The 26,974-nt window shown below is 36.8% G+C and overlaps 1 protein-coding gene across 1 annotated transcript in view; it reads right to left on the reverse strand.

The window, feature by feature from the left end:
- The window catches only part of PPP4R1 (protein phosphatase 4 regulatory subunit 1), a 41,974-nt gene extending 35,690 nt beyond the window's left edge, over positions 1–6,284 (reverse strand). The window contains 4 exon segments of the mRNA XM_017864680.1: positions 1,620–1,778; positions 2,746–2,811; positions 2,949–3,056; positions 6,259–6,284. The gene's annotated coding sequence lies outside the window, so the exon portion shown is untranslated.
- Between the last annotated feature and the right edge of the window lie 20,690 nt (positions 6,285–26,974).

Below are 26,974 nucleotides of genomic sequence, written 5' to 3' on the forward strand. Positions count from 1 at the left end.
TCTGAACTGGCAGAACAAAGAATTGATCTATTGAAGATAGATCAAGAAAGATTATGCAAGCCAAAGAATAGAGAGGAGAAAAAATGAGGAAAAATGAAAAGAGCCTCAAAGAAATATCGGCCACCATTAAGCACATTAACATATATACAATAGGAATATTACAGGGAGAGAAGAGAAGGAAAAATATTTGAAGAAATGTTGGCTCAAAACTTTTCAAATGTATAGAAAAACATAACTTACATAACTAGGAAGTTCAATCAACTCCAAGTAGTATAAACCAAAAGAGCTGCACATACGGATATATCACAGTAAAAATTCTGAAAGTCAAAGGCAAGGAGAAAAATCCAGAAAGCAACAAGAGAAAAATGACACATCCCTTACAAGGGAACCCCAATATGATTCACAGCTGACTTCTCAGCAGAAACAGAAGAGGTCAGAGGCAGTGGCATAACACACCCAATCTCAAATTAAGCAAAGCTGTCTTTCAAAATCGAAGGTGAAATAAAGACATTCACAGATAAATGAAAACAGTTGTTTGCAGAACCATATTAACAAGAAATACTAAATTAAGTTTTTCAGGTTGAAAGCCATTTACCCCAGATGATAATTCAAAGAAGGAAGGAAGACCTCTAATCCATAACCTAACCTTCTGCCTAAAGAAGCAAACTAAAAGCAAGCAGAAGGGAGAATAAAGATTAAAATGGAAATTAATGAATAATAGAAAAATAGAGAAAACCAAGGAAACCAAAAGTTGATTCTTTAAAAAGCTCAGCAAAACGGACAAACCTTTAGCAGACTGGCCAAGAAACAGAGACAAGACTCAAATTACTCAAATAGGAAATGAAAAAAGAGGCATTACTACTGACATTACAGAAATTAAAAGATGATAAAGGAATCCTACGTATAACCATATACCAACAAAATCAGGTAACTTAGATGAAATGTACAAAATTCCTAGAAAGATACAAACTATGAAAACTGACTCAAGAAAAAAACACACAACAGACCTATAACAAGTGAAGAGACTGAATTAGGAATTTTGAAACTATCGGCAAAGAAAAGCCCAGGCCCAGACGGCTTCACCACTGAACTCAACCAAACATTTAAGGAATAATCAATACCAATTCTTGAAAACTCTCCTCAAAATAGTAGAGAAGGGAACATTTCCTAACACATTTTATAAGACCATTATTACTCTGACAAAACCAGACAAAGGCACCATAAGAAAACTACAGACTAATATCTCTCATGATAAGGACACAAAAATCCTCAACAAAATACTGACAAACTGAATCCAGTGACATATAAAAAGAGTTATACACTATGACCAAGTGGGACCTATTCCAAAGATGGAAGTGGTTTAACATCTAAAAATTAATTAACATAAAACATCATGCCAATTAAATAAAAAACAGGACTTAAATTTGTCAAGAAATTTTTGTCCTGTTACAAAAAAACATAAAAACTGTTAATATAGGAGTCTTTCTACTGTCTATTCCTAAAAGTATAAAAAATAATATATCTTAAATTTTAAGTTATTTCTTATGAGGTCAAAATTATGTTTGCTTTAAAACGGACACAAATGTATTATTTTACAAAAGTGATAATCAAAACCCTACCCAACGTGAAGGATCACTGATCAAATTAATAAAAAGTGCTGATAATTTGGTCCGTCGGATTTCTTGACATGTTGCACATGAAACTGCCATGAAGCATTCAGCACAAGCCTTTCGGACTCCCCATACATTATCAGAACAAAGCTGGAAAAATCTGGGCAGCTATGTGAAAAGGAAAGAGTCTTGTTAGTTGGATAAAGATAGCAGATTTCATTAGTTACTTTGCTTTCATTTTCTGTTTTTTTTTTTTTGTCTGTTTGTTTTGAGACAGAGTCTCACTCTTTTACCCAGGCTGGAGTGAGGTGGTGCGATCGCGGCTCACTGCAAACTCCGCCTCCCGGGTTCAGGCGATTCTCCTGCCTCAGCCTCCCAAGTAGCTGGGATTATAGGCGTGTGCCACCACGCCCAGCTAATTTTTGTATTTTTAGTAGAAATGAGGTTTCGTCATGTTGGCCAGACTGTTCTCGAACTCCTGACCTCAGGTGATCCACCCACTTTGGCCTCCCAAAGTGCTAGGATTACAGGTGTGAGCCATCAAGCCTGGCCTCAGTATTTTAAATATTGGATTGTCTTAAAAAGTACGATCTATTAGTATTTATACTCAACAATTTTCAATCAATCACATCTAATTTATAACTCAACTGGCTATGCAAAAGCACTCTCAACAATCATAGCTTAATGTTATACAAGCGCTTGCCCCTGAACTTAATTATTTTGCGTAAGAGATGGCTTCAGAAACTCTTTAGGTATGGTGCCTTATACATCAAGTATATGCATCTTGTGTACTACTTAAAACTAACTTGCTATACATTTAATATGCCATCAACATTCTTGAGGGTTGCAATAAAATTAAAGATTCAGTTGAATAAGAATTGATTTGCTTAACAGAAATGGAAGAGGTAAAACAGATCAATGGTTCTGAAACATATCTATATTTTAATAAATATCAAAATATAATTCAAACGCCCAGATTACAGATATTTAAACTCCTAAATTCAAAGTTATTATCTTTCTGGTTTATATTCATGGAATTGTGTTAATAAAACTTTGAAGTAAATGTGTGCATTTCAAACTTTATGTACTACTTTGTAACACACACTGTTTACTCCTTTATATCTGCAATACTTACCAACATTTCTTCAGTAGCTTGCTGGCCAACTACACTGCAAATATCTCCAAAATTGGCAGCACAGACCTGACAACAAAAGCATCACTGACATTTCAAAATATTACACATAAGGTTCTTCTAAGATAATCTTTTAAATGTCATGTATCAGTACATTAACCACTAGCACTGTTTTTAAACAGAAGAAAAAAAAACGAAAAAAATACCTTTCGAACGTGAAACATTCTGCAATCGCAGCACATCTCACAAAACCTAGGGAGGATAAGACGCTCTGTAATGTCCTTCCCAACCATGGGAGCCATTTTGCACATTATCTAAAATAAGTAAGAACAAACACACAACTGAAAATATCAAGTAAGGCTCTTTCAGTTAAATTTAATAACTTAATAAAAGCATATAATTTAAGGGAACAAAATATGATATGGCATCATTATACTATATACATCACAGAAAATATTCATAGCCAATTATTAATTTCATCTTATTTATCTAAGCAGGAAACAAAGGCAGATATTAACCACAATCAATAAAAACAACCCATAAATACTTCATGCCCAGTAAACCCACGGAAAATCCTAACAATTTCATTTTTGTCCAGTTTCCATCTTATTACTACTTCATCATTTTGCCTGGTAATTTTAAAAGCAAAAGAAACAAAACTTACATTTTCCCAATTAAAACATTAGTGACTGTTCAAGGGGAAAATTACCCCCAGGAAAGATCTAGATTTAGCATATCTGTATTGCTAAGAAAATAATTCAGTCCTTGCCTTGAAAAGCACCCTGTGAACTAAAGCTCATACATATCAGAACCAAGTCCTGGTTTTGCAAAGCTTCAGTTCCAGGGAAAGCATGGACACAGTTCTGATACAGGCATGTTTCAGCTAAAAGCAGGCAAAGTGAGGATTAACTTTATTTGAAAACTGGCCCTCTATTTAGATACATTGCTCCCGCAGTTAATACAGAAAGAAATGGGATAGCCTGTCGTCATTTAACAATTCTATCAATTGCTAGACTGTACAAACAGGACAAAATAAAGAAGTAAAAGAGATACATAAAGATTGCAAAGAAAGAAAGTTCTCTCTATTCAAATATGACATGGTTGTCTACATAGAAAATCAGAAGGAATCTACAAAGAAGCCACCAGAATAAATATGTTTAGGAAGGTTGTAGGCTATACAATAGACTACAAAAATCTATTCTATTTCTGCAAGGAACTGGAAAATTTAAAAACAGGATCATTCACAGAAGTACTTTTTAAAAAATATGAAATTGAACGAAATACACTCACGAACTTTCTGCTGAAAACTACAAAAGATTAAACATATAAATCAAAGACCTAAATAAACAGATCCACCGTGTTCAGAGACTGTAAAACTGGCCATTCCCTCCAAATTGATCTACAGATTCAACACTATCCCCATGAAAATCCCACCATGATCAGAACTGGAGACAAGGCCTGTATCTCCTAAATCCCAAAGCCAGCTTTGTTTTCTGAATAAGCATCTCCATGCTCTAGTTAACAATTCAAAGTTATGCTGTATATCACTGATGTAGCATAACTAAATTATTTAAAAGTGAATTATTTTATTAAGAAATTAGTTTTTATTAAGAAATAATTATACCTTCTCTACCAAGACAGAGAAAAAAATATGGAAGCCAAGGAATATAAAACATGACCAAAAAACAAACACAACTGTAAGAGAATCATGAGATTCCTACTACCACTGGATCTAGTTTTTAAATTTTTTATTATAATGTTTTACTAATTTCACATTGCATTGAGAATGATAATACAGCAAGTTAAACAGCTCAATATAAACCAAAAAGTAGGCCAAGACCAAAACTGACTTCCTTCATTGAAAAAATCTTAAAGTAAAAAAAGAAATAATGATGTTTTGGAACTAGGAAGAAACGGTGGTTATACAACTTTGTGAACATATTAAATGCCACTAACACTTTAAAATGATTTTATGTCATGTAAGTTTCACTTCAATAAAACATTACTGAAAAGTAAATTTATTATTAACTGGTAACTGAGTATCTAAAAATAATAGATTCAAGAAATTATTCAAGGGAAAGAGACTAGGAAGATCATCTAATTCATCCCACTAATGATAATCCAGCAGCACTACATATAGTGTAATTTTTAAAAAATATCAACAAAGATGCAACCATATTATTTCAGGTTTAAGGAGTGAACTCTTACTATCCAAATAGATTTGAATAAATTTGCCATCAGAATTACTACTATCCGAACTCAGGAACCACAGATGTGAATCACAACAGATACTACTCCATTCTAATTCATGCCCTCTCATGGCCTTCAAGTAATCAGAATATTTGCAAACCATGTCCAAAAAACCCAGAATCTTCCTATTACATTTGACTTTATGATGTGCATAATGGCTTAACAATCTGTACATTCTTCTGATAACCATCAATGATGTCATATATCCTGGGAAATGTACTTGCCTGACCATCCTTCCCAGAAAGACCATACCTGTCAGAGCAGGAGCCAAGTATTATTTTATTTCCACCGTGCTTACAATGCCTAGAAAAGTGCTCAATACCTACTGAAGGGGTTCAAGTGTTTCTTCGTTCAATACAGGGTTTTTAAAATTTTAACTGCATGGATAAAATAACCATTTCAGTTTTCCATTTTGACATAATAATTTACAATTATTTATTGTTTTCTTATTGTTTGCAGAAGGTACATTTTCCTTTGTAAGCATTTATGTCCCTTTCTAGCCCTGAGTATATTTCAAATTTAATGATTTGTGGCAACTTTAACAGAAAAATGTTAAACAAGGTAAACCAGCCTTTTCTTTTCTTTTTTTTTTTTTTTTTAGACAGAGTCTTGTCCTGTCAACCAGGCTGGAATGCAGTGGAATGATCTCCGCTCACTGTAACCTCTGCCTCCCAGGTTCAAATGATTCTCGTGCCTCCGCCTCCAGAGTAGCTGAGATTACAGGCATGTGCCACTACACTTGGCTAATATTTTTTGTATTTTTAGTAGAGATGGGGTTTTGCCATGTTGGCCAGGCTGATCTCAAACTCCTGGTCTGAAGTGATCCTCCCACTGTGGCCTCCCAAAGTGCTGGGATTACAGGAGTCAGCCACTGCACCCAGCCCAGCCTAATTTTTTTTTTCCTTGAGGCGGAGTCTTGCTCTGTCACCCAGGCTGGAGTGCAGTGGCCTGATCCTGGCTTACCACAACCTCCACCTCCTCCCAGGTTCAAGTGATTCTCCTGCCTCAGTCTCCCAAGTAACAGGGACTACAGGTGCACAAAAATTAACCTGGCTAATTTTTGTATTTTTTTAGTAGAGCCAGGTGTCACCATGTTGCCCAGGCTGGTCTCAAACTCCTGATCTCCAGTGATCCACCCACCTCGGCCTCCCAAAGTGCTGGGATTATTAAAGGCATGAGCCACCGCGCCTGACCCCAGCCTAACTTTTAATAAGCACCTCTTATCAGTCACATTTTGCATAAATGGAAAAATGGCATTTGACTTACAGCCACAGCTTCTGTTTTCACATCATCATTGCTATCTGGGGCAGTCAGCTCTATGAGGACAGGGCACACTTTGGTCTCCACATCAAATCGTTCAATGAGCTCCTGCTCCAGCAGAGCCAACAAAGCTGCCTGACTTGTTTTCCTCACCTAGGAGAAAAAGAACACCACAAACAAAGCACATATGCGACGTGACAAAATTCTACCACTTGACTTTTATAAACAAAGATTTCTCATCTCAAAGGGACCCACAACTGGCAAAACTCTGCAAATAAATGTTTGTGTTTCTTTTCTTCAACTATTACAAAGACTACAGAACCTGGTAGATTGTGTTATAACAGAGGAAGTGGACAGAGCCATCCTGATAAAAGGTGCCTCACAAAGTAACAAACATTTTGAGGGACCCCTAGGAGGTTACCAAGTGAGAGTGCAGTTACTAGGCAGTGTCTATAATAATTAAAGGGATCTACTAGATTTGTCAGACTCTAAACACATCTTGTCTAAGAAAAATGTTCGTTTTGAAAACAGTAACCGAGTTAAAGAGGAAAAAAAACATTCCAAAGAGAACACTCAGGCTAGGCTATTCTCCATATATTACACTACACATATTTCTTTTAAGAACATATAAATGGTACTCTTACCTGATTATTCTGATCTGCAAGATATCTAACCACAATAGGTAGTAAGAATTTGGAAAAAGCGTATGGTATTGAAGGCCGGTTTTCTTGACAAAACAGTGCGATGTGAGGCACCTGTTCCATCAGCTCCGCTCTCACAGTTGGTTCTATTGAGATAACAGCAATGTGAGCAAACATGTTCTCCTGCAGCAACAAAACCTTTATCTGGACTTGAGGATACTTACGAAGGCTTTGGATTTTCATCTTCAAAATATAAAGGACTTGGGACAACATCCTTTAATTCTGCAATCCTTTTCAGAATCATACACAGATCAATCCCATGAGTCAAAGGAGGACCTTATCTTCAACCCAAGCTTCTGTTGTTCACAGTATGCACTATCTAACCATTTCTTAACAATAAATTTATTCATCACCTACACTGTGCCACACTGTGCTAGGAGTTAAATATCCTATCTGATATTTACATCAATACTGTGATACATACATAGTATTATCGATAAATTCCACTATTTAAGAACCTATAGGACAAGTCATAAAAACTAGTTTCTAATCTCAACTTAGTCAATAAATGAAAGATACATAATTAGACTTAACTAAGACTAAAAATGGGTAAATGAAAATTAAAGGTGACAAATATTTTTTAAAAACCTGAAAAGACGCAAGTGCATATGGCAAATTTAAATGTGAGAAATATGGCATTTCAAATCTCTGGGCTTCAAAAAGATGAAATGTCTAAGAAGCAGTAGTACGAAAATCAGCTAGTTAGCACAGAACGAAAGTACCTACTGCACATCATACATAAAGATTAAAAGTACTAAAAGATAATACTAAATGTTTAATCTTGAGATGGGAAGACAAAATCCAAAAATCAACCATAAAACCAACTAATTTTACTTTATAAAAACTTTATTATAGGCTGGGTGTGCCTGTAATCCCAGCACTTTGAGAGGCCGAGGCGGGCAGATCACTTGAGGTCAGGAGTTCGAGACCAGTCTGGCCAACATGGTGAATCCCGTCTCTACTAAAAATACAAAAATTAGCCAAGGGTGGTGGCACATGCCTCTAATCCCAGCTACTCCAGAGGCTGAGAGACAGCAGAATCACTTGAACCCGGGAGGTGGAGGTTGCAGTGAGCCAAGATAGCGCCACTGCACTCCACTCTGGGCGACAGAGCAAGACTCTGTCTCAAAACCAAACAAATGAAAAAACTTTATTATAGATAACAGATACGATACTCAGTTAAAAGGCAAAAAAGCCTGGGAGCATATTCATGTATAACAGAGTATTAGGAAGTCAACCACACAAAGAAGACACTGTTCAAATAAATAATAAGAAAGACAATAAGGATACAAGTAGGCAATTCATAGAAGACATGCAAGGGACTGAAATACAGACAGACATGATGGATTATCAGTAACAAGTCATTGTATTGGACCTAACTAGAACTTTGGTACCCATTACCATTATGCATTATTAAAATTACATTAAATATGTATGAATGTGTCTACTAGGATTTCAGATCTCAACAGAGAAATCAACATAGCTTTAAATAGAAAATCTGGTATTTTACAAAGCTCAGAATCTTATCAACAAACCAATATCTGGAATTTCTACTATACTGTTGTACCATGTGAGGTTGGCCAGATATGAACAAAATAGTGTTTCTGTTTTGAAGAAAAAAGTAAACATACAGGCCTCTGCTATTCTCATGGATCCTGAATTTTCTAAGTTAACACTGACAATTGCTTATATTTTTGAAGCAAAAGGAGGACACAAGTTATGGTTTCAGTTAAAAATGAAATAAGCAACTTTTCTTTCTTCAAAGCCCTGCTTAGGCAAATAGACTAATGGGGCGGGGGGGAAGCCCAGAAACAGACACATGCATGTATAGACAACCGATTTATTACAAGGTGAACTGGGAAAGATAGCCTTCTCAATAAAGGGTATTGTGTCAACTGGCTCCTCACATTAAAAAAAAAAAAAGAAAGAAAGAAACTTGTCCTCCACTTCATATCATGCGCATGAATAAATTCCAGGTGGAATACAGATCTGAATGTCAAGGCAAAAACCAACAAGGCTTCTCTGTGTTAGAGAATACAGGAAAAGATATTTATTATGACTTTGAGATTGGAGAAAATCTCTAAGAAGACAAAAGCGGCACAACTCATAAAGGAAAAGCACTTCTCTTAAGAAGCATTACTATGAGTACAAACACAAGCCACAGAGCGAAAAAGGTATCTTCATTACACATAAACAACATAGGGCTCATACGCAGAATGAATTCCTGTAAATCTGTAAGAAAGTGACTGCCAATTTTTTAAAGGGAGAAGAGACTTAGACATTTTAAAAAAGAAGCCGGGTATGGTGGCTCATGTCTGTAATCCCAGCACTTCGGGAGGCTGAGTCGGCTGGATCAAGTGAAGTCAGAAATTCAAGACCAGCCTGGCCAACATGGAGAAATCCCAGCTCTACTAAAAACATAAAACTTAGGCGGGCATGGTAGTGCGTGCCTGTAATCCCAGCCACTCGAGAGGCTGAGGCAGAAGAATCACTTTAACCCAGGAGGAGGAGGTGGTAGTGAGTCCAGGTCGTGCCACCGCACTCCAGCCTGGGTGACAGAGTGAGACTCCATCTCAAAAAAAAAAAAAAAAAAAAAAAGGATACCCAAAGAGCCAGTAAGTATATAACCAGGTATGGACTTCACTGGCTATTGAGGAAACATAAATTTCAACCACAATGAGAAACCACTACACGTCCATCCATTTCAGGGGAAAATAATAAAAGCAGATGGTAAATTTTGGGGAATAAAAAAATCAAGATAAAAGCTAATGAAGGTAAGGCAGAAGACTGAAAGGTTCTCAGCTGTTTATTTGTCTAAACAAAGGATACATATTTTGCTCACTTCAGAGCTATGTTATTATTCAATAGTCTTTATCTTACCCAGATATCACAATAAGCCCAGTCCTACAAATTAGAGACCTCAGGGTCAAATCCTCTCTCTTCCTCACTCTATCCCAGAGGTTAGCCTTGGAATCCCTCCTAGCACTTCAATTTCTATCCAACAATTCATCCTTATAACAATTAACTGGCTGGTCACGGTGGCTCATGCCTGTAATCTCAGCACTTTGGGAGGTTGAGGCAGGTGGATCACTTGAGGTTAGAGAAGTTCCAGACCATCCTGGCCAACATGGTGAAACCCCTCCTCTACTAAAAATACAAAAATTAACGGTGTAGTGGTGAACGCCTGTAATCCCAGTTACTCGGGAGGCTGAGGCAGGAGAATTGCTTGAACCTGGGAGGCAGGGGTGGTTGCAGTGAGTGGAGATCACGCCACTCTGCTCTAGCTTGGGCAACAGAGCAAGACTGTCTCAAAAACAAAAACACCCAATTAATTGGTATAGTCTTCCAATTAGTCTTCTTGTCACCCATCTTTTTCACCATATCAGTTCATACTGCTACACTACACTGCTCTAAATCACAAAACAGGTAAAGTCATCAGCATGCTTTGTTATAAACCTTTACAATCTAGCCCTCACCTACCTTATTTAACAGCCTAATTTTTCTAACCTGGAAACTCAGCAGGTTAGTCTCATTGTCAGGTTGGCCTCATTGTTGACCAAATGGGCCACAATCTTGAACTCCTCTGTCTTTTCCTCTCCTGGGTACGCCCTTTCCCTCTCTATACCTCATCATTCTATCAAATCCAATGTAAATGTCACTGACTTTCTGAAGCCTGCCCCGATCCTTCCCACTGTAATTTATTGTTTATATGTTGGCTGCATTCACTAAACTGTTAATTTGACGGCAGAAATCCTTGTTCACCTTAATGACTGCTCTAGCATTTAATCTAGAACCTGGTATAGAGTATGTACTGTTTGATGTATACTGAATGAATGGAATTATGTCAATGGAGAAATTTACTATGAACTTACCAACGTGAGAACATATTTTAAAACACACACACACACCCACACACTTACCAAAAAAAAAACTCTAGAGCTGGTAAACAGATAAAGGAAAACACAAATCCATCCTTAAAGAGTATCTGTCTTTACTAAGGAATATAACCATAATAGGCTTAACAGTGCCATGAATTTACATTAAATTGTTATTTAACTTAAATCAAATTTAAAAAACAAGTAAAAATTATGCTTGATGAGACCCCTCCTAAAACCATTTTAGAACAAGCATATACATAAGCAATTATGTACACAAAGGTAGACTATTGTTCAGTTAAGCCTATAAATGTTGTGCCCACCCTGTAAGAATTTTAGGAACATTTAAGGCTTATGTAAACATTTAACATATTCCCATTAAAATGAACTGTTCATCAAAAGATGAGCTTGTCTAAAAATTAAAAGATGGGGCTTGCTGAGATGCCAAAAATCTTTTGTCTGTCAGAGATGGAAAATATACTTTAATAAAGATAATAGATTTAAGGAAAAAAGTTTTAAATTTTGGATTGTTTCTAAAATCAAGTATAAAATATGCTTAATATTACCTTAAAATAGTTTTATGTGTTAAGTATTAAGTATATTTTACTACAACAAAAGATATATTTATAAAAACTCTAACATCACCATTTTCTAAGCCTCAAATCAAATTTACCTCTTTCTTAAGCAGACTTTCTTATTTTCACTTTGGAGATAAACCAGGTGTAGTTTTACAAATGGTTAATCAACATTTTTTGCAAGTGAGAAACCACACAGAAAGAAAGCTTTCTATATTTGCCTAAAACAGTTTATAGCCTCCTCCATCTCTTTTAATGTATTCAAAATTATTCTAGATATTATTAATCCTAAAATATTAATATACATGATGCAAAACAATGTTTTTAGACTTGTTTTGATGAGAAATTTCTAAAATTAAACTAAATGAGCCTACTGTAAAATGTCCAGGTCTTAGTAACAAATTTTACTTTTGTTGTCACGGATGGGTTTGATAATCACTTAGGAAATATTTTAAAGCCATTTCATATCACATTAATATTTTCATTAGTTTTTAGAAACATAAATTTGGTCAAAGAAACCTTTCTAGAACAGAGTAATTCACTTTCTCCACATAAACATATACCTGAATCATCGGCCAATCTGCTAATTCTTTCCAAAACAGCAATACAATCTCTTTCATCATCGCAGACTTCCCTCAAGGTATCCAGCAAACTCCGGGCCACCATTTGTCTACACAGAAAAACAAAATTACATATGTTCAATGGCATCAACAGCTAATATCCAGAATTTTATTTTTTTGAGATAGGGCCTCATTCCTGTTGCCCAGGCTGGAGCGTAATGGTGCGATCACGGCTAACCGCAGCATTCACTTCCCTGGCTCAGGTAATCCTCCCACCTCAGCCTCCTGAGTAGCTGAGACTACAGGCGTGCACCACCACACCTGCCTAATCTTTAAATATCTTTAGTAGAGATGGGGTTTCACCATATTGCCCAGGCTGCTCTCAAACTCCCGTGCTCAAGCAATCTACGTGCCTTGGCCTCCCAAAGCGCTGGGATTACAGGCATGAGTCATATCGCCTGGCTGGTATCTAGAATTTTAAAAGACAAAATCTATACATTTTCTAAGAAATTTTTTTATTACATTATTAAAACATATATTAGGTCTATAATTTTCTAAGTAGCAAATGGCAGTATTGATTTTATTTTAACAAGATGAGACTGAATATTTACAACATTTTAAAATCTTTATCTAACTGATTTGGCAAAAGTCACCAAAATTCATTTCAGTTGTCCTTCAATTATAATGAAAAAACATTCATTATACAAAATGTTATCCTTACATATTTTTAATAGTATGAGTTTTGTATAGCTATACCCAAAAAATCTGAACAAAGACTTTTTGATTTCCCAGAAAAGTGTGATATAAGTGGTCTGGGATCACGGCCGGACAAACACAATGCAGCAGGAAGAGTGCTGGCTCTTGGTCACGACCATGTGACCCAATGACCTTGAGCATCACCTGTCACACAGCAGGTATACAACATCATGTGTTGAAGGAATAACGTACTTCCCAATAAGCAATTTAGATGAATACCAAAATTATGTCCAGTGGCAGAAAAGCAATGGTAATTAATGGTAAGTTTTTTTGCAAAGAAAGCGTGTTGTATGCTTACTAGGATCAAAGAATAAACAAGTACAAAACTGCTCATGCTATGATTACGAATGAAACTTGGTGACTCAGATTGTGCCTGTTAATAATACCTCCTTTAAAATGGGTACTTTCATCTTCCCTACTGAAGTTAATAAAACTGCCCTTCCACTTCCACTTTAACAAAAAGAATATGCACATACCTGTTAAATACGTTCTCACTTGCAGCATACTTGTCCAATCTCCCCAGGGGTGTCAACATTTCATCTTGTGAGACAAAGTCCAGGGCTGAAGGTATAATAATCACATCAGACTCTGAGCTGTAGTCATCCACACCAACTATCAGAGACATCAGAAATACTCCTTATAACACTTTGAAACTAAAATGTACCCCTTGCCTGTATGAAGCAGTAAAAATCTGTTTCTGGAATGGTACAAAAAAAAAAAAAAAAAATCACAAGAGACTCTCAGAATCAATCCAGAAGCCACAAATAACTAAAAGATACCTCCCTTTCCTTTTTCTACAGATACTTTCTACTTGGCTCTATAAGCACAAAGTTCTGCTTGGCTCTAAAAGCACAAAGTTCTACTTGGCTCTAAAAGCACAAGCGTCAGAGGCTACAGAAACTCAGTATGCAGGAAACAGTGATCAGAGTCTTGAGAACATATTCAATCAAGACACTAACAACTTGTAAATAGACACACAAAAAGTCTAGCACCGATATAGTTAATCCTGCAATGTAAAAGATAAAGCTAATGAAACTGATATCTAACTTCACTTAATAGAGGAAAGCTAAAAACACTAGTATATTTATATTCATTAAACAAATATTTATTAAATACATTTGTGCCAAGTACTAGGGTAGTTGCTGGGGAAACAATAATGAAAATACTAATGTTTCTGCTTTCAAAGAGCTAATATTCTACATAAAACAATCTACTTTAAAATGATCATTGTTGGCCGGGCGCGGTGGCTCAAGCCTGTAATCCCAGCACTTTGGGAGGCCGAGACGGGCGGATCATGAGGTCAGGAGATCGAGACCATCCTGGCTAATACGGTGAAACCCCGTCTCTACTAAAAAATACAAAAAACCAGCCGGGCGACGAGGCCGGCGCCTGTAGTCCCAGCTACTCGGGAGGCTGAGACAGGAGAATGGCGTGAACGCGGGAGGCGGAGCTTGCAGTGAGCTGAGAGCCGGCCACTGCACTCCAGCCTGGGCGGCAGAGCAAGACTCCGTCTCAAAAAAATAAATAAATAAATAAATAAAATAAAATAAAATGATCATTGTAATAAAAGTATGTATTAATACAAACTAGAAGGCCAGACACCCATTCAAGCTGCAGGAGAAGAGAAGACCAAGAAAGAATGGCTAAAAACTAACCAAAAGATAATTATTTCAAAGGAACCAAGCAATGAGTGAAAGTATGATTAAACAGCATCTACTACCAAAGGAGTCAAGGAAGAACTGAAAGGTGCCCACTGAATTTGGTACTTTTGTGCCAGGCTGTGTGACAAGGGCATTTTCCACTGTATGAAAGCTGAGAAGCCAAACCTGACTGAAGAGGTAAAGGAAAATATAAGAAAGTGAAGACAATGAATACAAAATATACTTCCCAGAATTGTGGTTGTGAAATAGTAAACTGGATTAGATTACTAGCCAGGGCATTCAAGCAAAATAAAGATTATTTATTCTGTTTTGTTCCTAATGTTTAAAAGAAGACAAAGATTTGCACATGGTTATATAATGAAAGTAAATAGTCAACAAATAAACATAAATTGAAGTTTTAGCAATAAGAAAATATTACTGATGGAAACACCATGAGGTTGGAAAGGATGGGATCCAGAGCTAAATAAAGAACCCTTCAACGGCTACAGTTCAGGGCCTTTCCCAAGGCCCTAAGAGTTTTCCAAGAAATTTTTCTTATTATTTCCTGGCACTTCCTATTCTATCCCCTGCATTACTTGATTTACTTTCTCAACAGTGCCTGTCAACATCTGGTAATATTAGTTGTTTTACTTATTGTCTGTCTCTCTATAGTACGTTATCGGCTCCATGAGGACAGGAATTTTTAGCCCATACACTGCTTCATCTCCAGGATATTTCCAGGCACAAAGTAAGCATTTAAGTATTTTTGAAACAAATAAATCTGTTCATCAGTCACAATGAGATTCTTTGCTCCTTTAGCTCTTTTCTTAGGAGAGAAAAAGAAAACCACCTGAGAAACTCCTCCCAAATTTTGCTATACGAGTGACAGACAAGATTCATCATTTCCTAATGAAAAGTTATTGCTATTAGGGCATTTTAAAATGCTTGTTTTTAAATTAAATGTGTATATACCATGGGACCATCTTACAGAACTGACTACTTTAAACAGACAACATCGTTTTTACTCCCAATAGAACATTATCAAAAAGAGACCACAAAACACAGCACAGTCCCTTTTGTTAAAAACAAAATAACTTCTGTATTTAAAGAACACTTAAACATGGTCTTCCACTTTTGAAAAGGATGGATTAACAGGAACCAACTTAACCCTCACACCTTAAATGGTAAATAAATAAATAAAATGACAGAGCCAGGCATGCTGACAGTGTCTGTAGTCCCAGCTACTTAAGAGGCTGAAGCAGGAGGACTGCTTGAGCACAGGAGGTCGACGCTGTAGTGTTCTATAACTGCATCTGTGAATAGCCACTGCACTCTAGCCCCTGAGAAACACAGTGAGACCCCCATCTCTTAAAAAAAAGATAACACATATGAAGTCATGGTATCACACTGACAAAAAACAGTACTGGACAGTGATCTCTGAGGAAGAGAGGACAAATGAAATGAGCCCTATATTCTTCCAGCTAACTTCCTGGAAATAATTTCCAGAGCACTAGGAGGGTCCAAATATAATCTCAGCAGACTCCTTGAATTGAGGAGACAGAGTTGAGAATTCAGGGAGGCCAAGGCAGCTAGAATTGGCAGAGGAAGAGTATCAGAGAGGAGGGACCTTCACAGAGCAAGAACTTCAGAAAGCTACAGAAGGTCCCTTTGAGTCTTTAGGTGAGTATTCAAACAGTTTATGTGTGTGAGGAAACTACTCAGTATTCTGGGAAAAATAACTACCTGAAATGATCAAGGGAACAAATCCTCGATTATCACAAAGGACAAGGACTAGTTAATGTCTCCACCAACAAAAATTTTAAAAATTCTATAATAAATGAGGCAAAACGCCTAAGAAGTGGCAAATAATTCTCCTGGTTTTGCCTAACAAAGTTTAACAGGCTTCAAAAGAAACAAACTATATCCAAAAAACTGTGTCACAGAACAAAACTCGAGTATGTAAATGAACATAAAAATAGCTAGCACTCAACAAGGTAAACTCCACAATGTCTAGCATCCAATAAAAAATTACTAGGCACACAAAAGGCAGGAAAATACAAACCATGAGGCAAAAAATTCTACAACAGAAACAGACCCAGAACAAAGAATACAGAATTAGTAGATAAGGACATTAAAAGTTGTTTTAATTATATTCCATACATTTAAGAAGGCGGAAAAAAAGAGCATGTTAAGAAGAGACGCGGAAGATGATATGAAAGACCTAAATTGATCTTTTAGAGATGAAAAAAAGATATGAAAAATACATGGGATGGGATCAAGAGCAGATTAAACATTACAGAGGAAAAAAATGTGTTACCTTGAAGAAAAAGCGTAAGAAAAAAATCCTAAATGAAACAGAAAAAATATGGGGGAGGAAGAAAATTAAGCATCAATCAATTGTAGGAAAACTCCAAGCATCCAAATATATGTGCAAATGGAGTCCCCAAAGAAGAATGGGAGATATAAAATATATTTGAATAATGGACAAAATTTCCCCAAATTTGGTAAAAACTATCCATCTACAGACAGATTCAAGGGGTTCAATGAAACTCATGAGCAAGAAACATGAAGAAAAGTATACCAAGGCACAATATAATCAAATTGCTTAAAGCTAGTGATAAAACTTTTAGGCAGCCAGAGAAAACTCAAGTTATATACAGAAAACAAAATAAGAATGATAGCAGACTTTTCTATCTAAAACACAAGCCAGAAGACAGTAACATCTTTAAAGTACATAAAGAAAAATACCTACAACTCCATACCTAAGAAATAGAAATCTTCCAAATATGAAGCTGAAATAAGATTCTTTCAGCCATACAAAAACTGATATCATCAACAGCAGATATGCACTACAGGAAATACTAAAGCAAATCATTCAAGCAAAAGGAAAATTACACCAGATGAGAATCTGGATCTATACAAAAGAAAAAAGGGCATCAGAAACAATTAATATGGGGCCGGGCACAGCGGCTCACGCCTGTAATCCTATCACTTTGAGAGGCCGAGGTGGATGGATCACTTGAGCTCAGGAGTTCAAAATCAGCCTGGGCAATATGGTAAAACCCTGCCTCTAAAAAAAACACAAAAATTAGCTGGGCATGGTGGTGTGTACCTGTAGTCCCAGCTACTTAGGGGGCTGAGGCAAGAGGACTGCTTGAACCTGGGAGGTCAAAGCTGCAGTGACCTGAGATGGCGCCACTGCACTCCAGTCTGGAGGACAAAGCAAGACCCTGTCTCCAGAAAAAAAAAGAAAGAAAAAAAAGGTTAATATGGGATAAATAAAAAATTTCTTATTTTTCAAGTATCTAAAAGATAACTGCTTAAATAAAAATATGTACTAAAAAATAAATGGATAAATATATATTGTGGGGTTCACAACATATGCAGAAGTATAATATATGACTACAATAGCACACAGGCAGGAAAAGGGTATACTGTTACAAAGCTCTTAGGCTGTGTGTGAAGAGATACATGTTACTTGAAGTTGACTGTGGAAAAGTAAAAATGCATATTAATTATAAACTCTAAAGCAATCATTATTTAAAAAGAAACACACATACACCAAAGACATACAACTACTAATCCAGTACACCCCATAAGTAATCTAAAAGAAGGCAGAATAAGAGAATAAAGGGAACAAGAAGAGATGAGACAAACAAATGAGAAACACCAAGATAAAGAGATTTGAACACAACCGTACCAGCAACTACATTAAGTGCAAATGGTCTAAATAGCCCAACTAAGGCAGAGACTGTCAAACTGGATTACAAACAACACCTAACCATGAACATAACTATACAGAGCAGAAATACTTTATACAGCTTATTCTGGTCTACAATTCAAAGCAAAATACCTTATTAATTATAAATCAGAGCTGTAAAAGCCACTCAGCCACTCTCATCTGGCCAGTGTTCTCCTTTATAAGACTGTTAAGCTAGCATAACCTTGAAACACCTTTATAAAGGCTCTAGAATTCTATGACTATGACCAAACTGTTTCATCAGTCTCACACTTGCTAATCTTAAAGATAAACAGTAAAATTGATTCTGGCCCATAAAAAGCAGAGGGCAGTAGGAAAAAAAACTCCTACAGCTGTGACTGCCAAACATAATTACGTTCAAGACAAGCTTGGAGCACTTACCTAAAATGCAGATACCTAGATCCCACACTCAGATACTTATTATGTTAGTTTGGAGTAAGGCTCAGGAGTATTTATTTTTAAATAAATAACTCCACTAATTTAAATGCAGACTGTTCAACAACCATACTTAAGAAGCATATTCCTAGAAGATAACAAAATCATATTCTGCTTTAAATGTTTTGCTACCACTCTATCATGATTGATAATCACTTCCATACAAAGGGAGTGTTCCACTCTGGTATAGACACTGGTGACAAATGTTCGCTTCTATTTGGCCCCGCCCAAAAAAAAAAAGCAATCATAGGAGCAATCTCTGAAACATATTAGAAGGTATAAAGATAAGAGAGAAACTAAAATGGAATACTAAAAAATATTCAGTTAACCCAAAATAAAGTCTGGAAAGGAGTAACAGAGAAAAAAACCATGAGTCAAACAGAAAATAAATAGCAGAATCACAGACCTAAATGCAACTAGATCAATAATTTTACATTAAATATAAATGGACTAAAATATTTCATTTAAAAGGCAAAGATTATCAGACTATCAGAAATATAGTCTGTCTACCAGAGATACATTTCTAAAGACAAAATTTCAACCATTAGGTTGAAAATAATTTTTTTAAAAGATATAACACAAAATAGTGAGCATAAGAAAGCTGGAGGCCAGGTGTCGTGGCTCATGCTGATAATCCCAGCACTTTGGAAGGCTGAAGTAGGTGGATTGCTTGAGCTCAAGAGTTTGGGATGAGCTCAGCCTGGGCAACATGGTGAAACCCTATCTCTATAAAAGATACAAAAATATCAGCTGGGGGTGGTGGTGCACACCTGTGGTCCCTGCTACTTGGGAGCTTGAGGTGGGGGGATCATTTAAGTATGGGAGGCAGACGTTTCAGTAAGCTGAGATAGCTCCATGGCACTCCAGCCTGGGTAACAGAATGAGACTCTGTCTCCAAAATAAAAAAAAAATTAACTTTTTAAAAAGCATATATTAACAATGACCACTCTGAAATGCTTTTTCTAATTATATCTGTTCTCCCAAAATTCCAATACTCCCTCTTTCCCTATAAACTTACTGTCTTAAATAGCTGTCATTGCTAGCTGAAGGGGAGCCAGGATAAAAAGTTAAAGGGAAGATCACTTGTAAGCTCAAGACAGATTGCCAATAAATAATTAAATAGGTATTTTTCATTTTGCAAAACTTAATATTTAATTATAAAGTAAAAGAGTCCATGAAAAAGTTATGTAGCACATCTTTTAATTGAAAATTGGGTTTTTGGTTAATCTTAACAGAACAGAATAGAATCCTAAAATAATAGAATTCTTTTTTATTTTTTTTTGAGACAGAGTCTTGCTCTGTTGCCCAGGCTGGAGTGCAGTGGTGCCATCTGGGCTCCCTGCCACCTCTGCCTCCCAGGTGTAAGCAATTCTCATGCCTTAGCCTCTTGAGCAGCTGGAATTATAGGCAGGTGCCACAACACCTGGCTAATTTTTGTATTTTTAGAAGAGATGGGGTTTCACCATGTTGCCCAGGTTGGTCTTGAACTCCTGGCCTCAAGTGATCCACCTGCCTCGGCCTCCTGAAGTGCTGGGATTATTGACGTAAGCCACTGCGCCTGGCCAAAAGAATGGAATTCTTTTTTTTTTTTTTTTTTTTTTTGAGACGGAGTCTCGCTCTGTCGCCCAGGCTGGAGTGCAGTGGCCGGATCTCAGCTCACTGCAAGCTCCGCCTCCCGGGTTTACGCCATTCTCCTGTCTCAGCCTCCCGAGTAGCTGGGACTACAAGCGCCCGCCACCTCGCCCGGCTAGTTTTTTATATTTTTTAGTAGAGATGGGGTTTCACCAGGTTAGCCAGGATAGTCTCGATCTCCTGACCTCGTGATCCGCCCGTCTCGGCCTCCCACAGTGCTGGGATTACAGGCTTGAGCCACCGCGCCCGGCCAAGAATAGAATTCTTAATAGGAATAGAAAACCTAGGATATAAAGTAAGGCCCTATACTTAAAGCTTTGATTCATCTTATCTCCAAGACCCTTTGAAAACTGCTGCTAAACATAAACTAGGCTCAATATAACCTTCTAGTTCCAAATCACGGAAGGTATCAAACATGTTACAAGACGAATAAAGAGAACATCAGGAAGGAAGATGACAAGGGAAAGAAACAGCAAAACTATGACAATCCTTGTTACCTACAGAACGGAATGTCTTTTTGTATAGACATGAGATTATGTAACAGGACAAAACAATGGTCATAGTTCCAGAAGTATCCTCTCTCTATACTACCTGCAGTTCCCTGAATCTAACATAGAAATCCAAAGTAGCAGAAGAGAAATTCCAATTTTTTGCTTTTTTAAATTTAAGAAAAAGCTCCTAAAATATAATAGTTTAAAAGTTGCGCCTTTCCTTTGGCCATGCGCAGTGGCTCACGCCTGTAATCCCAGCACTTTGGGAGGCCAAGGTGGGCTGATAATTTGAGGTCAGAAGTTTGACACCAGCCTGGCCGACATGGTGAAATCCCATCTCTACTAAAAATACAAAAATCAGCTGGGATGAAGCAGGAGAAGTGCTTCAAACCAGGAGGAGGAGGTTGCAGTGAGCCAAAATCACGCCACTGCACTCCAACCTGGGCAACGTACTGAGGCACTGTCTCCAAAAAAAAAAAAAAAGTTGGGCCCACCATGAAATTGTACATAGTCAGCAAAATTGTGTGAAAAGTACAGAAGATTTTTATGGTAAGAGAGCTCTGGATTCAAATCCCGTTTTGTCACTTATTATATTCATCTATAAAATAACGGTTAAGACTTTTAAGACACAGTGATATCTGCAACCGTGTCAGGTAAATAAGCAAATGTTTCCTCCCACTTTGCATTTCAGTTTGTTTCTAGAAACAGAAAATCTGCCTGTGGTTTCCAAGTGTTTTTGTTTTCATTCATTTCATTCAACCAGTAAGTAGGAAAACCATGTGTTTTAATTGTTTTCATTCAACCAGTTAGTAGTCTTAATATAAATAGGACAGCACATACACTGTCTAATGTCCGGCACTGAACAAGGAATATACTATAAAAACTAGACAAAAAATTGTGCATGTATGTACATATATGTGTATACATTGTATGTATGTGTGTGCATATGTAAACACACTCTACTAAGAAAAAATACATCGTATAAGACTGTATACAAACAAAATATGCTGTTAACTATTATACTTCTAAGCCTGCCCTGATAAGTAAGAGAAGGCTTCGAAGTCAAGCCAATTCTTGGAAAATATACTGGAATTTGCCAAGCAGGACAAAGGGCAGGAGGAGGGCATTCTAAGCAGAAAATTCCAAAGATAGGGAGTCAAAGAAAACTATTTCATGTCTCTAGAATTACAAGTAATTTGGTGTAGCTGGGGCGTAAGGTTGATACAGAAGCAAGGCAGGAGTAGGGAAACACGACCTACCAAAATCGACTCTGCCTTCTAATTTTTAAAGAGTTAACATTAATACATTTTGCAAAATCATCTTACCTGGCTAGAGAAATCACATTACTACTCTAATTCAGAATGACATCTGAGATTTTTCCAAGCAACAACTTGACTCATTTCAACAGTTATCTCAGAACAACAGACAACTCCAGGCAACGTATATACTTACTCAACTACGCTACAATAAAATCTGACTAAAATTGTCAATTATTAAGATCTGTTTTTTAAATTAAGAAGCAAAGATCACGTTATCACTTCCAAGCGAAATGACCTCTGTTTTTACACAGCATTCTAACAGAACTTCAGGCCTCATTTCCTAGCACTCCTCTTTCAATGATCCTACCACTCTTAGTTGTCAAAGAGCAAGAGGGGGAAGGAAGGAATACACAGAAGCCCTACCCTTCTCAAGAGTACAATACAGTCATCTCTTGGCATTTGCAGGGAATTGGTTCCAGGACCAACCCCCAAATGAATACCAAAATCCAAGGATGCTCAAGCCCTGACAAATATACACTACAAATTCAAGCTAATTTCATGGTCATTCAAAAAGAATTTTGAATCTACAATTCTTATCAAACCTTACAGTCCTCAGAAGATGTCCCAAATCTCTCTTTATTAAAAGTCACTGAAACCATCTTCAAAAAACCCAACTTCCATTCCTACCTTATTATCACCACACATGCATTTACTCTATTCTGCCAAGTCGGGACGGGGGCGGGAACTGTCAGCAACCAAGAGAACAAAAGCAAGAAACAGTCTCAATAGTGCACTTGACCACCATACATCCAATTCAGTGAGCATACACACGCTTCGGAGTGTGAGAGAGAGATGGAGAAGTGCTATTCCCTCAGCTGGTCTCAGTCCCCAGAGGATTCTCAGAAAGTCATGCTGCTATGGTCTGAAGACACATATTTTTCCAACAACATGGCTCTTAAAGTCCAACCACTTCACCCAGGACTCAACCACAGCAACAATAATGTGACAATGGTGAAGGTGAATGTCGCCACGGAAACTGTACTTTATGATCCATAGAAAGGTATTTAAGGACCAGTCTCACTACATGGGGTTTTTCCTTTCACGGTAAATCTAGAACCTAAGCTTGCTATCCCTAAAATGGCTTTTTTTCATCAAACTTCTTAAAGGTACAGTTCCCCCCTGACAGCCTTCACCAAGACAAACAAAATGTCTTCTCTTTCACTCTGTGACTCTCTTCTCAAAGATCAGCAATCCTTCTCAGACCAACTGCTCTTACTTCTCTACAGCTTTTCATAATGCTGACACCTGCCACCCCAACATCTTCTTCTTAAAATTCTCTTAAGTTCTCTGGAAGTGCACAATCCTGAGTAATTTTCTACTCTTCTGAACTATTCTTGCTTACTTCTCTTTTATGTAGTAGTTTCCCCTATACTTTTGTCCTCATACATATACATTACACATATACCCTCTTCCCCTCCTTGGTAAACCCAGTCATTTGTAGCTATCACATATTGTGCAGATGACCCATGAAGTCATCTTGTCCTGCTCCCCAGAGCCATATTTGCAAGTACACTGTAAAATCTCCACCTCCATGTCATATTTGTTCTGAAAACTAAACTGTGCAAACTACTCTTATAAAATCAGCTCATCCTCATGACTTTCCAATCACCATCATTTTCCCCACTCAACTCGAGATACCGAACAAGAGGTCTTCATTTATTGTTTAAAACACTATCTTTCTTGCCCCCATATCTAATCAGTTCCTAAGAGCCATAAATTCTGCTTTTATAAAGTATTCTGTATCTATTCCCTCCTTTTAAGTTCCCAACACTCTAACTCAGAGGCTCTGATAACTTTGCCTAGAGCAAACTGGGGTATTCAAACCCCATGAAGGTACATGAAGATTTATAACTTAATAACTACAACTTTATCGGAATGGATAACTCTAAGGAATTTTCCAGACCCCAGCTTCCAGGGGTTTCTATCCCAAAAATGTGCCTGAGGGTTTTGGATCCAAGGCTTTTCCCTGCACGTTCTCGAATCTGAGAAAAGCATTATCTCAAGCTAACTATCTCAAAGCTACTAGGATGCACTTCTCCAAGACAGAAAAAAACCTTCCACGCTAAACAATGGAACCTTTTGAAATATTGATGAAACTGTTAAGTGATCAACCCTCTAAATACTGTAACGAATACTTTTACAAGTCAGATGGTTTTCAACCCTTTGTTGAAATATTTCAACAAATTTCAACAAAATTTCAAAAATATGGAAAGACTGAAAGCGTATTAAAAATAATTTTTGTAATTTTTTTTGCACATAAGTTGGAAGCAGTTCAAGAAAATGAGTGGCACTGCCAACAAAACCATTTCCATTCCCATTGACTTATTTACGCAACATTTCTCCGCGCTTATAGCTCTTAAAATGTAAAGCAGAAATGATGCTAAGTATTATTCTAAGCAATAAATTCTACCCATGAATACATAATTATTTTGTAAAATTCCCATCCATTTCATTAAGAGAGGCCTTTTTGATAAAATGTTGTTTACTAGGTTTTTTCAATTTGTAATATATTCTGATCAACTGAGTATTAATAATGGGAACTCAATAAAACTTTTAAGTTTTATATTAACAGGAAATTCAAATTTTAATTTCTTTTATTTTTTAATTTTGAGAGAAAGTCTCGTGTGATCATGGATCACTGTAGACCCGACCTTCCAGGATCCCGCAGTCCTCCCAACTCAGTCTCCCTAGTTAGGACTACAAGTGCATGTGCCACCATGCCCAGGTAATTTTTTTTATTTTTTGTAGAGCTGATGCTCTCACTATGTTGCCAGGGCTGGTCTCAAACTCCTGGACTCAAGTGATCCTCCTGCCTCAACCTCTCAAAGTACTAGGATTACAGGTGTGAGCCACCTTGCCTGACACAAAATTTAAATTTCTCTTTACCCATTTTTGGTGCAAAGAAATGTGACTAAGAAATCAACTCTCAAGCATGAAAATATGAAAATATATCAAGGTAAATTTCTATGTGGAAAATGAAAAGAGATAAAAAAATGCAAGAATCTCAATTTAAAGAATTTATTCACAATTGTTTTGTCTTATTTGTCTCTTACACTCTTGCCTATTTGTGAGTTTTAAAAAATGAATAGTGGGTATCCAAGTGCTATAGTATTTAGAGTCCATTTTTAAAAGTGATACAACTCTATGTTTAAAATACTGATATTTATAATACATTAGAAATTATATCCTTTGCAAATATGGTAAAATTTTATGGAGAAAATTTTGGATGTCAACTTTAAAATACATGATACAGAGTTTCAAAATTATTTCAGTAGGTATGCAGTAACAAAGTTTAAAGAGCATGGTCCTAGACTATTATTAATATAATTGCCTGCCCTCATTCAAATCCAGTTTATATATCAGCACCATTTCAATCTTCTCACTCTGTTCAATGCACGCCCTTACACGCCCTCCCTCCCAACTCCCACCATTCCACCCCCATAAGCCTCCCAGGCAGTCTGAATTAAGGTACAACTTTCTTTCTCATGCTGTAATTCAAGGGTCTCCAGGATCTGGCCCCAACCTAGTTTCCTCCCCTGCACACAGCCCATATGGACTCAATTTGCTGCAACACGCCCCACTACTTTTCTGTCTTATGTGGTTTCATCTGTTCCATTTCTGTCCTCTCTAACCTCATCTCAGCTTAAATTTACCTATTACAAACACCATCCAGGAAGCATTTTCCATTTTCTAATTAAGAGTTCTTCTTCCTTTTAATTCCCTGCCGTCTTGGGTGCCCTTACTTTTACTCCACCAATAATTGCAAAGTTTTTTTTCTTTTTCTCATATTCTCCTACTTCCCCTTCCCCTCTCCCTCCCCGACATATATAAATTCCCTAAAGATAAAGATTGTCTTGCAAATGTTTTTATTATCTAAAAAACAGAGTCCAGTGCTTCTCATGGAGGCACATTCATTAATACTTGTTAATGAAAATGTAGTCCATAGGGATACTTGACGAGTCAAGGGTTTCTTTAATATACTTTATCCTTCTATAAGATATTCACAAGCACATTAGCATATTAATACCTTGAGAAGTATCACACCAAAGAGAACTCTTTAATTTGTATAACCTTTTATCAAATTTGATCTAAACACCCTTCTATTCCCTACATAACCTCTAATAATCCTACATAAAACAGAAAAAAGCTTATAGTCTATCCTTCCCTTCCGTTTTTCCCTTGATACTGCTCAGGCCACAATAAATCTGCCAAATTTTGTTTCCCATCTTTACATTTTAGAAAATGAAAGACAACGAGATACACCACAGAATGAGAGTTACCTTATAAAGATGTGGGGTTTTAAAATGATATTTTAACAAATAAATATACCAACAAATGAATAGGGAGCAAGAGCAAGCTCTTCTATAAAGCAGAATGTCAGTTAGTAAATGCAATTAATTCAGGCAAGAATCATCAGCACAGTCTAACACTAAAGGGTAAATGTTTGGAAACAGGGTATTTCCCTATTGTCAAATTATTTCCTTACTATTTACAATAGGAAAAATAGAATCTTTACAGGGGAGCAATTTGATAGACATCACCTCCACATTACCAGTAACGGACACTGCTATCAGGTGCTCCTTAAAGTGAACCACTGAGAGAACTACACTATCACTTATGTAGCGGTCCTGTCAAACAAAAAAAAAGCATAACCTGAATCAAATCATGAGGAAACAGATAAAACCAAATGGACTCTTCAAAAATGTCAATATCATGAACGCTAAAGGCTGAGAATCTGTTCCAAACTAGTAAGTTTGTAAGTAATGTCCTTACAGCAAAAGACAGTTGCCATAGGACATTACTGGGAATATTTCAATATATACTGCATATTATATAACAGAATTGTAGCAATGTTAAATTTCCTAAATTTCACTACTATGATTGTAAAAGTGCCCTCGTTCTTAGGAGACACAGGTTAAAGGTCCCAATGACCACAACCTATTTTCAAAAGGTACACCAAAAAATTAAGATTAAGAAT

Source organism: Rhinopithecus bieti, unplaced genomic scaffold, assembly GCF_001698545.2.
Source record: "Rhinopithecus bieti isolate Rb0 unplaced genomic scaffold, ASM169854v2 scaffold_73682, whole genome shotgun sequence".
Lineage (NCBI taxonomy): Eukaryota > Metazoa > Chordata > Mammalia > Primates > Cercopithecidae > Rhinopithecus > Rhinopithecus bieti.